The sequence below is a fragment of the Pelodiscus sinensis genome, chromosome 9, assembly GCF_052426305.1.
Source record: "Pelodiscus sinensis isolate ZL-2025 chromosome 9, ASM5242630v1, whole genome shotgun sequence".
NCBI lineage: Eukaryota > Metazoa > Chordata > Testudines > Trionychidae > Pelodiscus > Pelodiscus sinensis.
Genome location: NC_143060.1, coordinates 11248665 through 11264147, shown reverse-complemented (window position 1 = coordinate 11264147; position 15483 = coordinate 11248665). Strand labels below are relative to the sequence as shown.

The following is a 15483-nucleotide window of genomic DNA, read 5'->3' as shown; positions in this document are numbered from 1 at the left end:
GTAATATAGTTCTTTTCCAAAAAAGGAACAAAAACTATGACAGTCAAGGAAGAAAATTGCAAAGTAAGATGTTGAATGCAGATAATTAGCTAATCGATTAGTTGATGGAGAGTGCTCACTCCCCCCCCACTGTGGCTCTGCAAATTAAATGTAGTAGGAGCCAGGCTTATACTTCTTCTGCAAATATATTTTATAGGGAATAAATTAAAAACTTCATAATCTAGAAAAGTATGATTCACAGAAAAGTATATTTAAATAACTATAGTCTTAATTACAAACGTGTGTGTGTTAGGGATGTTAGCATATAGTCACGTAAACAATTAACCAATAAGCCTGGGCTTATCCTAACAACTACACACACTCCCCTCCCCCTTGCTGCCTCTGTATTAGAAGCAGCAAGGGGGGAGGAGGCGGGAGCGGGTGCCTGTGAGAAGCCAGCTTTTAAGCCAGCTTCCCATGAGTACCAGATCCTGCTGAGCCACCTCCCCTTCCCAACTCCCACACTGCTGCCTCTGATAGAAACACAACAGCGGAGGGTGAGGGGGGCAGGCGGGAGCCAGTACACGAGGAAGTCAGCTTTCAAGCCATCTCCCCCACATGTATCAGCTCACATGGAGACACCTGCACCCCCCATGCTGCCTCCCACAGCACCAACTTCTCATAGCTGCCTGCCTCTTCCCTGCACTGCTGCCTCTTTATCAGAGGCAAGCAGCACAGGAGGAGGGCTGTCTGCAGGGATCTCGGACCCCCCCCCCCCCCCCCCAGACGACAGGGCTGCTGCCACAGAGCAGCCTATGTCCATGGTGAGCCTGGGCTTGCCACAGATAGAAGCTGTTCCGTGGGATGCCAGCGCAGCCCGTCTGTGGGAAGCTCATGTCCCCTACGGACAGAGGATGCAGCCACCCCGCGCTGCCACCTCTGTATCAGAAGCAGCAGCGCAGGGAGCTAGTTTAGAGAGGAAGTAGGAAGGGGCAGCAGGGGGCTCCCTGACAGCAGGGCCAAGAGCACACTGGCTGCTGGCCCAGCCCCCAGGGACTATCAAATAATCATGTAATTGATAAGATTTGGTGCAGTTATAGAATTATTCAATTAAATTATATCTAACAGCCCTAGTGTATTGATATTCAATATTAAGTGACACTTTACATTTAAAAACAACTATAGCATCAAAAAAGTAGAGTACAGTGTGTAAAGCGAAATGACTTTTCATTCACTTTTCACCTCTTATAGAAAAATACATGCATTGGTATAAGAATCCCAGAATTATAATCTGACTTGTAACCTTTTACAGTATGTGCTGTTTAAAAATGACCTGAAAATACCGTAGTTTAACAGATGTGCAGTAAGTGTATTTTTATATGCTGAGCGTACCACATACAAGGAGCATTCAATATACACTAATTAGGAATTTACCTCTCTCCCATCCACAATATAATTCTGTGTTATGAGAGCAACTACTGTGTCCTGATGAATTATCAAATAGACCTAAAAGCTGGAGCAGTAGAAATGTATTATATGGCATGATTTAGAAAGACTGTAACAAAACACAAAGACTGAAAACTATGGTATAGCACCTGTTTTTGCTTCATTAGGAAGCAGCATTTCTATTCTAGTGTGCTGAGATTGTGCGTAAATAAGATATCAAAAAAGAGATAAAGACTAATATGTAAAAAGTAAAGTTGTCATTCATTTGATCACAGCACAACTGAACTGTCCATTTATCTGCAGTAATGCATGTTATCTGATAAAACAGATATAACAAGTCATTGCACAGTCACAATTAGTTCCTATAGAATGCGTATAAATTGTACAGATTTTTAAGGAAGCAAAGACAGGCTTTGGGTTCAAAAGGCTGAGTTTACCCAGATTCAGGGCCTTGTTTCTAAACCAGTAAACAGACATGACTTTTTGACTATGAAAGGGACCTGGACAAAAGGTCTGAAGGTCATTGGTCTGCCAGATTCCCTATGTAGAAAATGAGTGGTTTCTGATACATGTATTGTGCACATGCATTTTCAATTTGTACACATGCTCCGTACTCTCTTCATCCCTGAATACATATACTCTGCTTACAAAGACTGTCTGGTCATTTGTAAAGACTGTGCAATTGCCCTTAGAGAGAAATAAAGGAGTAGGGAACTGGATGTATATAAGACTTGTTTCGGGAGAATTACAGTAAGGAACAGAGAGCTGAAGCCTAAAATCTCTTGTCAGAAAGGAATGGGGAGAAGTTTCATACCTCCATCCTGGGTATCTTTATTATCAAGGTGAAAAAGAAAAAAAGCCAAATGAACTCACAGGAAGAAATTAGCAGATTGCTTCCCTTTCCGAGGCCCCAGAGGGTGAAGGTTGTTTTCCTTTATAGCCTCAGAGGAGTAGCCATTAGTCTGTAACTTTAAAAACAACAAGGGGGCTGTGCTCCCTGCTTGCTATGCTCGCCACCCCACCCCTGGTCTGCCACAGCCAGATTGTGGCCTCTTCTCCTACCTGTGCCATAGCAGGACGGGGGGCTGCCACCAGCCCTTTCTGTGACTAGATGGGGACTGCACCTCGGGACCTGCCCTAGGATCAGGGATGGAGACAGAATGCTAAGCCCAGAAGTGGGCTAGGCCCCAATCGGAGGCTTCATTTTTAAATAAAGTAAAATATTACGTCCAACACAAAAAGGTTTCAACATCGTCTTTATTTATGGCAGGGGTGAGGAACCTTTTTTGGGTCAGGGGCCACTGAACCACAGAAAAATCAGTTGGGGACCACAAAAGTGAGAAGGAAAAAAGCCCATCCAAACCCCCCAACCCTCAAAGATGTGGCCCCCAAATAAAACACCTCACTTCCCTGGTGCTCCAGCCCCAGAGGGGGGAGGACTGAGTTTCAAGGTCTCAGGCCAGATTAACACTTCTGGGGTTCCAGGGATAGCAGATTTTGTGGGGCCCGTAGGCTCTGGGGTTGGGCAAAAAATTAGGGCTTCAGTGTGCGGGATAGGGTTGCCAGTGAATGGGATAGGGATGGGAGTACAGGATCTAGGCAAGAGGGGCTGAGGGTGCGAGGTCTGGTCGGGTGGAGGGGGCAGGAGCGGGCTAGGGGCAAGGTGTCTGGCTGGGGGGAGGAGGCAGGAATGGGTTGGGGGGCAGGATCTTGGCAGGGATTGAGTCAGGGGCTGGGGGTGACAGGGCTGCCCGGTACTTGTATTTGGGCCCCGTGCTGGTCCCATGCTCAGCCTCCTGCTGCTCCCATTAGGTGGTATCTGGCCAATGGGAGCGCAGAAAAAAGCTCCAGACAGCATGCTCGCACACTGCTGTTCCTCCAGCCTGGGAGGAGGAGTGCTTCTTCCCCATGCAATGAAGCTCCGGGCTTTTTCTTCCTCCCGCAACAAGGTTCAGGGCTTTCTCTCCCTCCCCACCCACCACAGTGAGACATGGGGCTTGCTCCCCCCATCCCTGCAGCAGAAGCCAGTGCTAGTATCCCAACCGTGCGGGAGAGGAGAGAGGGCGAGGGGCTGCAACACTAGGCAATGGGGGCCCTAGCTGCTCAGGTCAGTGCTGCCAGGAGCCTCCTCGTCTGCCTTGCAAAAATGCAGCTCGCTGCTGCAGCCCCGCATGTGGCTGGGCAGGTGGGCAGAAGGCAGTCTGGAGGGTGGGTTTGGGTCTCAGTTGAGCGGCTTGGCGCTGGGCTAAAGACGCAGCCATTTGGGGCGCGACGGAAGATGGGGTGGCGGGTGGCCAGGGACATGGGTCGCCCGTCCCTGCATCTGACGCTTGAGCCTGCTGTCCTAGCAGCCCGTGAGCACCAAGAACAACAGCGGCACAAGCAAGCATTCCTGGAGCAAGTCCTGCCATCCCTGAGCAGTGTCTGGGGACAGGGAGACCCTGGGAAGGCAGAGCCTGTAGGATGCCAGAGTGACATGACTATGTCACTCTGTCATCCCATAGGAAAAGTTTATATAGAGAGAGAGAGAGAGACATGAGTAGTCCTGTGGCACCAGGACAGAGGTGGGGAACCTTTTTAGGGTCAGGAGCCGCTGACCAGCAGAAAAAACAGTTGGGGTTCACACACAAATGAGACGTGGCCCCTGACTGAGAAGGAGAAACACACTTCCCACACACACCAGAGCTTACAGGAGCCCAGACTAGCAGATTTTGTGTGTTCCAGCCCAGCAGGGGGCTGGAGCATCAGCACAGACTCCCCAATGTTGGGAGAAACCCCAAGAACCATGGGGGCCACATCCAAGCTAGCTGGGGGCCACATCCAACTCACGGGCCTTAGTCTCTAAGGCAGGGGTGGGGAAACTAACAAATATATATAAATAGTATCATGAGCTTTCATGGGCAAAACCCACTTCTTCAGATGAGCTATTCCTCCCCATTACTCTGAATTTCTTCCAGTAACAAACTCTAATTCAGCCTCTGGAGTCTAAATAGGCTTAGAATTCGAGGAGTAAGGAACATTTCATTTCCTGTTCAACCTGACTGACACAGACGAGAAATCTCTCCTTTGCCATGTGACCTGGCCACATGCATGTTTGTGTCTGTTCACGTTTTATCCACGTTTCCAGTCTCCCTCTCCACAGATTTCCCTCATAGGCAGGAGGGCTTAATGCCCAGATTTATAGCTATCAACAGATTGTCGAAGTGTCACTAACATTTTGGAAAACCCATGAAGATCAGACAGCCCCTTTTCTCTTCCTGCTCCTCTTCCCTAGGGAGTTCAGTTGAGTTGCAAAGTCTCTCTCTCCTTCCCCCGCCCATTTTGACATCACAAAGGGACCATGGCTTCCTCCAGTAACCAGGCACTGCAAACCTGCTAAGACCCAGCTGTAGCAGTGGCCTGATCTGACCCTGCCAACCTGTTAGGGTGTAACTGAGCTTTGAGTTGCCAATGTAGGCAGACACTCATACCCATACTTAGGTCAGTAAGCACCCAGGTCCTAGGACACAGCTAGGGGTGAGATGCAATGACATCCTCTGTCATTGCACAATGAGGATGCAGGTGGAACTGCAGATAGAAGTAAGAATGGCTGTGTAACACAAGTGTGCAAGCTGGGTGAAAGAAAGGTTGATGCTTCATGGGGCAGTTGGGAGGAATAGGGCTGTAAAGCCTAGGGCTGTAAAGAGAAGTCCTTCCACAAGATCGTCCTCCCCCACATTACTTTTCCTCTTCAGGACCTGGCCTTCCCTACCAAGGGCCATTTCCTGCCTGCTATTTAACCGGCAACTTTCTGACATGCCCAGCTGAGATGTTGAGCAAATGCCAGGATGGCCAAAATCCAGACAGAGGCCTGGAATGAGAGAAGGAGGCCAAAAGGGAACTTCTGCCATTGAGGCTTCCAACAAAATGGATGGCTGCCCCTTTGGATTCCTATTTTAGGACTCAGAAGGGTGACCTCAGATTCATCGCATCATTTCACTCCATCCAGAACAGCAGTCTAATGCAAGAACATTCTTAACACTGCCACTGACTGAGTTTGACCTTACCACGTTAATAGCCCCACAGCCACTTTAGTCATGTTCCCAGTAGCTTAGCCTTAATGCGAGGTCTTCTTGGCTTTTTTTGCCATTTTAAACAAATGGGTCAATAGAATCAGGAGCCATTTCTTTCCATAAGCAACATGGGCCAAAGCCACAGAAAACGTGCCCTCTAAATTAACCCTTTGGCACTCACAGGAGAGCAGCCAAAGGGAGCATCCCTCTCAGCTCCAGCTGTGACCAGAGGAGTTTTGGACATGGCAAGGGAAAATGAGCTACTTTTGGGAATGGGATAGGGTAGCATGGATGACTGCAAAAGGCTCAAAGAGGGAGGCGGGAAGCATATCTGAGTAGTGGCAGGGGAAAGTGGCTATTTATTTTGGGTCTACACATCCTAAACTCAAAACTAGTCATCTGAAGAAGTGGGCTGTGCCCACAAAAGCTCAAACCACTATCTGCATGTTTTGTAGTCTATAAAGTGCTACCAGACCATTTGTTGTTTTTTTCTGTACAGACTAACTTGGCTACCCTCTGAAGCTTCTTCAGTCTCTGTCAGGGCTAGTACCAATTTGTGCCCCAGACTGGCAGGCTGTGCCTGCTCAGGACCAGCTGATGTCAGGAGTCTTGTTTGAAGAGTTGCTCAGAGTGATGAAGAGTCTGTCTGTTTCAGTGCTTATGGTGCTAGCAAACTCAGTGCATATGTGTAACAGGGCGTATTGGGGCAGGGCTGAAAAAAAGGGAAGAATTATGGTTAGGCGAGCTACCTTCACTGCGTGTCACCTGGTTTAACAAAGTTTGCATTTTGCTAACACTAAGGTTCTGAAAGGAACGACATCTCACTAGGTGAACCTATCTTTTCCACTTTCATGAAGAAAAGCAGGGGAGGCCCTGGGTGCCATGTGCATAGAAATCACCTAGTGGGAAAAGAAACAATGAGAATACCCAACAACAAGGACTCCTTTAAAACAAATATCTCCGTCCTACCTGCACTGCTATAGGTGGGAAGAGGCAAAAGAAAACAAGCGAACACCATTCTTTAATAGGACAAGGGTCCCTCCTCCTCAGAAAACATTCTTCAAGCAGGCCAAAAAGGTGGAACCAGAGGTGCACATAACCTGAAACTGACAGGCAAATAAAGGCACCTAAAAGTGAAGTGCAAGTCTGAGCAGAGTCGGGAATAGAAGACCACATACACACACCAGCACTGTATTCTTCTTGAACATTCCCCTTTAGTATTTGTAATCCTACTATCGGAACAAAGAGCGCACAAGAAACAGAAAAATAAAACTGAGTAGAAACAAAAGAGAGAGAAAGATTGCTTTAACTGCTGACTGAAATTAAAAAGTAAACAACGGAAAACACAAAATTAGATTATTAAAATTTGTATTAATATTTCAGATTCTAAAAAACAACAAAGCTAAGGAAATATATTTTTGTGAACTATTTTAATGTGACAGTGCCATTAAGTCTTAATTTAAAATGTTGCTTATTGACACTTCCTAGCCATCTAGCAATCTCATATTTCTTGATAAACATACAACATTGTTATTTCACCTTAAATTTTCAATCACAGTGTAAAGCCATATTCTGGAGTCATGACAACATCTGAATTAGCTTTTATCCTGCCAAGCCCAAATCAATGGTTTAAATCATACTTAAAGCACAAACATTAGGTGAACATGTGTACTGAGTTCAAAGCAGTTTTGACAAGACAAAACTAAAGTCTGCAAAATGGAAAACCTCTCTAATAGTTAGTGTCATTCATGGACAGAATTGTTATTATGGGATTTGGAAAGCTCTTTGATCTGCTTCTTAAAAGAGTTGGTAATGTTCAGTTTAAGTATATTGCACTACTTGTAGAAAAATAAATAAATCATCACTAGAGCTCCAATGATAATCTTGCTTTGAATTCTGAAACAAATTTATTTTTTATTACTCACCAAAAGGAACATTTAAAATTTAGAGCAGACAAATATAAATACTGTATTTTGAAGGAACATTTGCAAAATGAGCAATGGTTTAATTTAACATATTTCCATTAAATGTTTCAGGTAAGTGATATAGAAACACTTTCAATATTCTACATTAACTCAAAACACAAAAACACAAAGTAATGATACTTCTTGAATGCCACATTATGACCAGGATAATGAGAAACACGAAAAATGCTGCAAAGTTTCATTGGTGCAGTAGCTGCACTTATTTTAATAAAAGAACACACAAGCATCATTGGCACAAATTTGACCAGATGGGAAATGACCTCTGGATCTACATATCATTGTATGTAGTGTCCACATCTGCTACTTCACTGAAAAAAATAGTCATTGTAGTTAGGCCATACTTTAAATCCTTTGTCCTTCTGTGCAGACCAAGAGCTGATCTTTGAGGATACTGGAGTAAATAAACAAGTAAATAAACAAGACCCGTTAGAAAAACAGAAATCAGTATTTGCAAAATAAAGGCAATAATTGTTGGGCTACATTTATTTTCAAACTTCGCTAAGGCAGAGGATTTCCCCACTGTACATAGGGGCTCATAATATTTTCCAGGTCTCTGATCATGCTCCCATCACAAATCAGGAGCCCCACAAGCAATGAATGGGGAAACAATCACCAAACAGTATTATCTCCAAATTGAAAGCAAAGTACAGACCTACTTTCACACAGCTGTAATTGGCAGAGAAACTGACTATCACCTTATCTACATCAGGTTTTTTCCATTGTTGCAAATATCAGATCAGCTCTGGTGGTGCTGACAAATGGGAAAGCAGCAGTGTAAACAAGGTACTGGTGGCATTTTACACATACAGACCTCTCTTAAATAGGGAGTAGTTAAATTACTAACAGATTCCTGGAGCTCTATTACAATAGAGTCATAGATCACAATCTATTGATTGCGAAATACTAATCAGTTTCACTCTAGAACTTTTCCCCTTAAAAAACACACTGAAGAGAAGCAGCATAACACCTTGCTCTGTTGTAATACCAAAAGGAGAAGACACACACACAAAGCCAGAAAAATAAAAAGGAATAACAATGATATGCAATAAAATTCTTGGCAGAAAAATATGAGCCATATCCCTAAATATGTCCTAGAACTACTAGCTGCCTCAGGATAGCAATACACATTTTTCTTAGAATTCTGAGGGAAACCAATACAGTATGTATTTTAAAATGTGTACATTAAAACTATTGTAAACATATCTGATGACATTTAAATCACCAGGAAGGTCGACTGAAAAGTTACTGAAAACTGTCTTAAGGAAAACTTATAACCCCACCACTTAACCAAAAGGGAGAATAATATATGTTACATATTTTAAATGTCTAGTTCAATCCTACAAAGAATATATAATACAGGAGAACTATCCATTAGTGCTATTCTTATGTATAAAATACAGCATTAAGATCTACTAAATGCTATTAAAGAACAAAGAGAAAATCAAATAAATTAATGCAAAGTTCAATATTCAACATCCATTCAAAAAAGTCAGCCTCTGGAATTTTGAAGACCACAAGTATAACTGGGTTAAAAAGAAAGTAGACAAGATCATAGAAGATAGGTCCATCAATGGCTATTAGCCAAGATGGTCAGGGTACAAACTCATGCTCCTGGTATCCCTAAACTTCTGCCTGCCAGAAGATGGGAGAGCAGATGGATGAACATACATATATTAACATTTTAATTCAATTTCAAATTAGAAATATCAATAATTAAATTACGGTAAATTAAAAAGCATGAAGAAAGAAAAAGAGAGAAAGAACCCATAAATGACAAGAAGTCCTGTAGCACCTTATAGACTAACAGATTTATTGGAGCATAAGCTTTCACGGGCAAAGACCCATTTTCATCAGATGCATGTCTCATAAATGGTTACTCAGCTGACTTTTTTAAAACCCTGTAAACATAATATGAAAAGATAATATTTCTACAAAACAAAGGATAAAAGGATTTAAAGTCAACACAAATAACATTGCTCTAATTTAACTAGTTTTCAGTAGGGATGTAAACGTGTAGCCATTTAAATGGATAACCAGTTACCCAAATGGCTACATGCAGCTCCCAGTCTGGCTCCCAGGGAGCTACCAGCTGCACCACACTGCTGCTGAAATTTTCAGCATTTAAAATGCGTTTAATTGTGTAACATCCCTAACACCAATTGCACATTTTTTGTCAATACAAAACTCTCTCGACATTGCTGATCTCATAGGAGAAAATACAGCTTCTCAGAGTGTCTTTAGATAACAAGCTTCAGAGAGGTAGCCAAGTTAGTCAGTACAGGACAAACTAAAAAAAACCAAACACATAGTATGATAGCACTTTAAAGACTAAGTGCTACCATGCTATTTGTTGTTTTTTAAGTTTATTTAGGTAACAAGAAAGGAAAATTGAGCATTACATTTCTGGCTTACATTTCTGTTAACCTCAAAGATTCTGATTTCATTAAGAATCTCAAATAATATATAGAGGAATCCACCTTTTAATTTCATTACATGGTTTAATCCTAACGACATTTACAAAAAATGGTGGTCATTTTAATTAACAGGTTTTGAAACAGGATAAGACTACACTAACCTCTCTGGCTTTTTGATAAAATCCCTGATTCATCAGTATTTATCTGTGGATTGAAATTATCCCATTGTAATCCCATCTGATTTATTTCCAGGAAATGTTTTACTTGGAATATGTTCAACAAGTCAAAGAAAAAGATTTATTAGACAAAGAGTTAACACCCAACTTCTCACAAAGACAAAGGTCATTTTGTGGCCAGGATTTATTAAAAATAATGAATACTTCACACATTAAACATTAACATTTTACATACCACTTAAAGTTAATTTTACAAAGACCTTTACATCACTATAAAAGAGTCTGCTAAATGTTGATATAAGGAAAGGACCTGCAACAAGAGAAATTGACATCTTATTCAGGGACCAAGCATTATAATAATGCAACTTCCTCATTCAACCTTTGCTCAGACCAAACAACCCTCCTGAAACTGAGACTGCTCTCTCTCTCTCTCTCTGCTTTGGTCCTTCCGATACAGGCTACCAAGTGTGCCAAATTAAAAACAAATGTATTTAATTTGGACTTTAATAAAGTACTAAACCTTACAACATAGGTTTAAAGGAGTTTAGTCTGCTAATCTATATATGGAAATTAAGAGCCAGGCAGGCAGTGTTTTGAGCTAGTTATGTATTACATTTACATGAGGACTTGGTTTGCAAACTGAATCTGGGACCAGCCTTAGAGTGGATACCATTTCCTCTACCTTGGGCTTATATCGCATAAAATTGACTGTTTTCATGAGTTTTTCAGCCACATATGAACAAGAACTTTTATTTATATATATATATATAGAGAGAGTGATCAAGAGTATAATTATGTATATATACATAATTATAATTACATATATACTTTAGTGATCCCAAAGAGAGGGAGAGCATGTGTGTAATGTGTGTGTGTATATATATTTGGAATGGGTCTCATATGAGGAGAGATTAAAGAAACTAGGACTTTTTAGCTTGGAAAAGAGTAGACTAAGGGGATATGATACAGGTATATAAAATCATGAGTGTTGTGCAGAAAGTGAATAAGGAAAAGTTATTTACTTGTTCCCATAATATAAGAACAAATAAAATTAATGGGCAGCAGGTTTAAAACAAATAAAAGGAAGTTCTTCTTCACACAGTGCACAGTCAACCTGTGGAACTCCTTGCATGAGGCGACTGTGAAAACTAGGACTATAACAGGGTTTAAAAGAGAACTAGATAAATTCATGGAGGTTAAGTCCATTAATGGCTATTAGCCAGGATGGGTAAGAAGTGGTGTCCCTAGCCTCTGTTTGTCAGAGGGTGGAGATGGATGGCAGGGGAGAGATCACTTGATTATTACCTGTTTGGTTCACTCGTTCTAGGGCATCTGGCAGACAGGATACTGGGCTGGATGGACCTTTGGTCTGACCCAGTATGGCCATTCTTATGTGTGTATACGTATATATACACATTTTACACACAGACACACTCTCTTTTGGATCACTAAATTATGTATCAGGCATAACTACAGCCTAGGTACATTCCAGATAACCAAAAACAACCTGTCACTAAATTCAATTACTAAGTCTAAAAACACTTTCTAGATTATAAAACTTTCGCAACCATCAGACCAGCTATTACAGCATAACTCCCATCTTTCTCCCCTACTCAGTCTAGTAGGCCCCTTCCAGTTTTTAATCTAGTCATATCACAATTTTAGAAGAAGGTTCATCTATGCATTCTAAACAAGCACTAACACCACACAAACTGGAAGGTGATTGGATTTGAGCTTACACACTTTAGTTCATCTCTCACAGAAACATTTGAATAAAAATATACCTAAATAATTAAATCCCATAGAAGCCTCTCATTTGTTACAAAAAAAAAAATCAAACTTTTTCTATTAATAGATAAACAAGATAGATAACCATAACTGAAGGTCTACTAATTCACATCTGGTACTTGTTTCCAAGCTAGTTAACATGATAAAAACAGTCCTACAGACATAATGTATAATCTGGACCTATTTCTGACCAAAGAATTAGTACATCTCTGGAAAAAACACTCAAATATTAAGGGAGCTGATTATTTATTTTGTTGGACACAGTTGTGGCTTAACATAGAGACTGATGATATAAAAACAGTTTCTCTCAACCAGTGGTACGAGTACTCTTGGGGTACTGGAGAGAAGCCTGGGGGGTATGTCAGCATAACTGAAATTTGAAAAAACTGAATTTTTATTTTAAGTTTTGCAGCACTTTATTATTTTTGTACTTTTTACACCCAAAAATTTCATCACCCACCGGGCTATGATTAAGTTGTTTAAACAAATGTGCTGCAATGGTAGAAAAAAATTGTGTGTCTAAAAACTGTAGGTACTGGGGGTACTTATATTTTAAGGGGTACTTTATAAAAAAAAAAAGGTTGAGAAACAGTTATAAAACATACCCTTTCCTCCCCACCACCACTGCCTTTGCAGAAGTCACATGCTTCACTTCACCACCATGAAATAATAATGTGCACAACCCACAAAGATGTAGCAAGCATAGTCCTAAAGGCACAAGTTACAAATCCTCCCCTTCAGGATTTAGGGCTAAGGTCCGAGACAGGCACCTTAGGGGCAAACAGCAGTTTGTCTCCCCGCCACCACTTCTAGGGTTTGACAGAGGAAACTGAGTCACATAAACAGCGAGCCCTACTGAACAGGGCTGGGGGCGCCGAGAAGAGCAATATATGAGAAGGCATTGGCTGCCCTCCGAGGGCTCTTTCCCTCCTCGCTGAGATCCGGGGGCCAAGCACCCTCAGGCGTAGCCTGAGGTGAAAGAAGGGGTCCCAGGGCTGGGGGCCCGAGCAGCCCCCGGGTCCCAGCCAGGAGGGGAAGACTGGCGTGTAGCCGGGGCTGGGGGGCTCGAGCCCCTTGGCTGTATCCGGGGCTGGGGGAGACGAGGGGTCGCCCCTGACCTCTTCCTCGGGGGCAAGTCGGGCTGCCCCGGGTGAGGGGGGCTCCAGCTCCTTGGAGTCCCCCGCCCTGGCCCCCGTTGGCGGCACGCCGCTCCCGCGAGCTGAGGGGGCTACCCCCGGCGGGCGGCCGGCAGGGCCTGACCCGGGGCAGCAGGGGCCTGGGGAGCGGGATGCCCGGGCCTTGGGGGTGGAGGGCGCGGGCCGGCTCACTCACCTCGGGAGGCAGCCGGCTCTGCATGGCTGGGGGGGGGGGCTCCCCCGGACCGCTCCCCGCCGCCGCCGGGCGGGCCCCGCACACGCAGCGAGCGCTGGAGAGGCCGGCGCCCGCCCTCACGCCAAGCCAGCCCGGGCGAGCTCTCTCCGCGGCCCAGAGGCCGCCTCAGCGCGCAGCAGCCAGCGCCCCCTGGCCGGCCCCAGCGGCAGCGCACGGCACTGCGGCACCGCCGCGGGCGGGGAACCTGCCGCACTCGCCAGGCGCGCCACGGGGCCGGGGCGGGTTCCTGCCCTTCGCCTCCTTCCCGCCCGAGAGGGGACCCAGCGGGGCGCAGCAAGGGCCGGAGCCGGCCGCAAGGCCCCGCAGCCGCGCGCACAAGCAGCTAGCCACGGGGGGGCAGCTGTAGCAGCAAACATCGCACGTACCACAACTACACACACACACACCGTGCCACACACCCAGGGACGCAGTCACACACGCACACCTACACGCCAGGTAGACATCCATAGCAACATACACAGCAGAGACACAGCGGCAATGCTACCTACCCAGACACACAATCATGCACCAGAGAGACAACTATGACAACATACACATCTCACAGACACCAGGCAGAGAGACAAGCCTAGTGCCACACACCCAGACACACAACCACACACTCAGCTATACACCAGAGGGACAACTATGACAACATCCTCCTGACACATACTGGGACACTCAACCACACACAAAGGGATATGACACTAGACCAGTGATCACCAACCAGTACATCAGGATCTACCAGTAGATCTTGGAGCCTCTGGCAGGTGATCCTGACTGATTTGGCTGGGAGGCTATCAAGTGCTGGCACTTCAGCTGCCCCTCCCTGCACTGCCCTGCTGCTCCTGCCCAGAGCCTCAGAACTGCCCTCTGGGAGCCTCTTGCTTGTTGTGCAGAGTAGAGGAGACAGAAGCAGGGGGACACTGATGCCACCAGAGCCGAAACTAAGGTTTTCTGCGCTTGGGGCAAGCTACTGAACTTCACTCCCCCCCCCCAAAAAAAGATAAAATTCTTAATTTTTTGTATCAATTTTATTAATTGCATATGTTGTTAATTGCACATATATTGAGACTGCAAATAGACGATAGTAAAGATATAAATTAAATAATATTTCAACTTTCTAATTTTTAATTTTGCGCCCCTAAATGTACTGCGCCTGGGGTGAGTGCCCCACTTGCCCCACCCTTGTTATGGCTCTGGATGCCACTCTGTCCCCCTCCCCTGTATCCCATCCTCACAGAGTGAAGTGGGTAGGGCCTCAGTGAAGGAGTGGAGCAGGGCCTTGGAGAAGGGGTGGAGCATGGGTATTTGAGTTTGAGGTACATCCTGGACTGACAAATTCAAAAAGTAATCTTGTGCTTAAAAAGGTTAGAGACTATTGCACTAGGGAGACAACAGTCATGACATACATGTCACTAGGGGAGACAACTGTAACTACACCCACAGGGACACATAACAGAAAGACAACTATAATGTACACACAAATATCATGCCATATACACAAAAGAATACATACGCACAACCCATACAGAACAATGAACAAGGACATACACCCTTGCGCAAGGAATATATCATGAACGAACCATACCTGCACATACGTATTGCACACAGGGGAGACAACAGTAACATCACACACAGGGTTACATAATCCTCTACACGCTCATAGGGACATACCACCATCCATCCACACACAAAGGAACACATAACCAATCACCAAAGACACATAACCATACATACATGGACATATAATGAGACACACACAATAATCTACCTAGGAACACACAACTATACACACAAGAGTAACATAAACAACTGAATAGATAATACATATGCACCGACAATATTTCTCATATAAACACACAATACACTGAAGAATAACTGTCAGATGTAAAAAAAAAAATACACACTTACTGTAGAATCCCAATAATTACTTATTTTGAAAAAAGGAAGACAAGAAAATACAATCACCAAAAACATTAATTCTTTGTTCCCTGTTTATAGTCATCAACAACCTGCCTGTCAGGGAATGTATTTTTATCCTGCTCTCATATTATTTCTTTTTAATTTGCTTATCTTTTGAAATACATTTTAAAATATGTTATTTATTTCAATCCACAACTCTTGAACTTGTATACCTAAACATGCATGCATACACACCATTGCCCTTTACAGTATAGAAATCGATACTGTTCAACTATGTGCCATAGGACCTTCATCATGGAGTTTCATACATAAATTACTGAAATTTCAGAAACAAATACATATACATATT

General features: G+C 43.8%; 1 protein-coding gene across 3 annotated transcripts in view; it reads right to left on the bottom strand.

The window, feature by feature from the left end:
• ZFYVE9 (zinc finger FYVE-type containing 9) overlaps window positions 1-13524 on the bottom strand; it is a 122620-nt gene extending 109096 nt beyond the window's left edge. For 2 of the 3 annotated variants that reach the window (XM_075935971.2, XM_075935972.2), the window contains exon 1: window positions 13173-13523. The gene's annotated coding sequence lies outside the window, so the exon portion shown is untranslated. Of the gene's footprint in view, window positions 1-13172 lie in introns of all 3 variants that reach the window. The other variant, XM_075935973.2, reaches the window with a different exon arrangement.
• Window positions 13525-15483: the final 1959 nt, after the last annotated feature.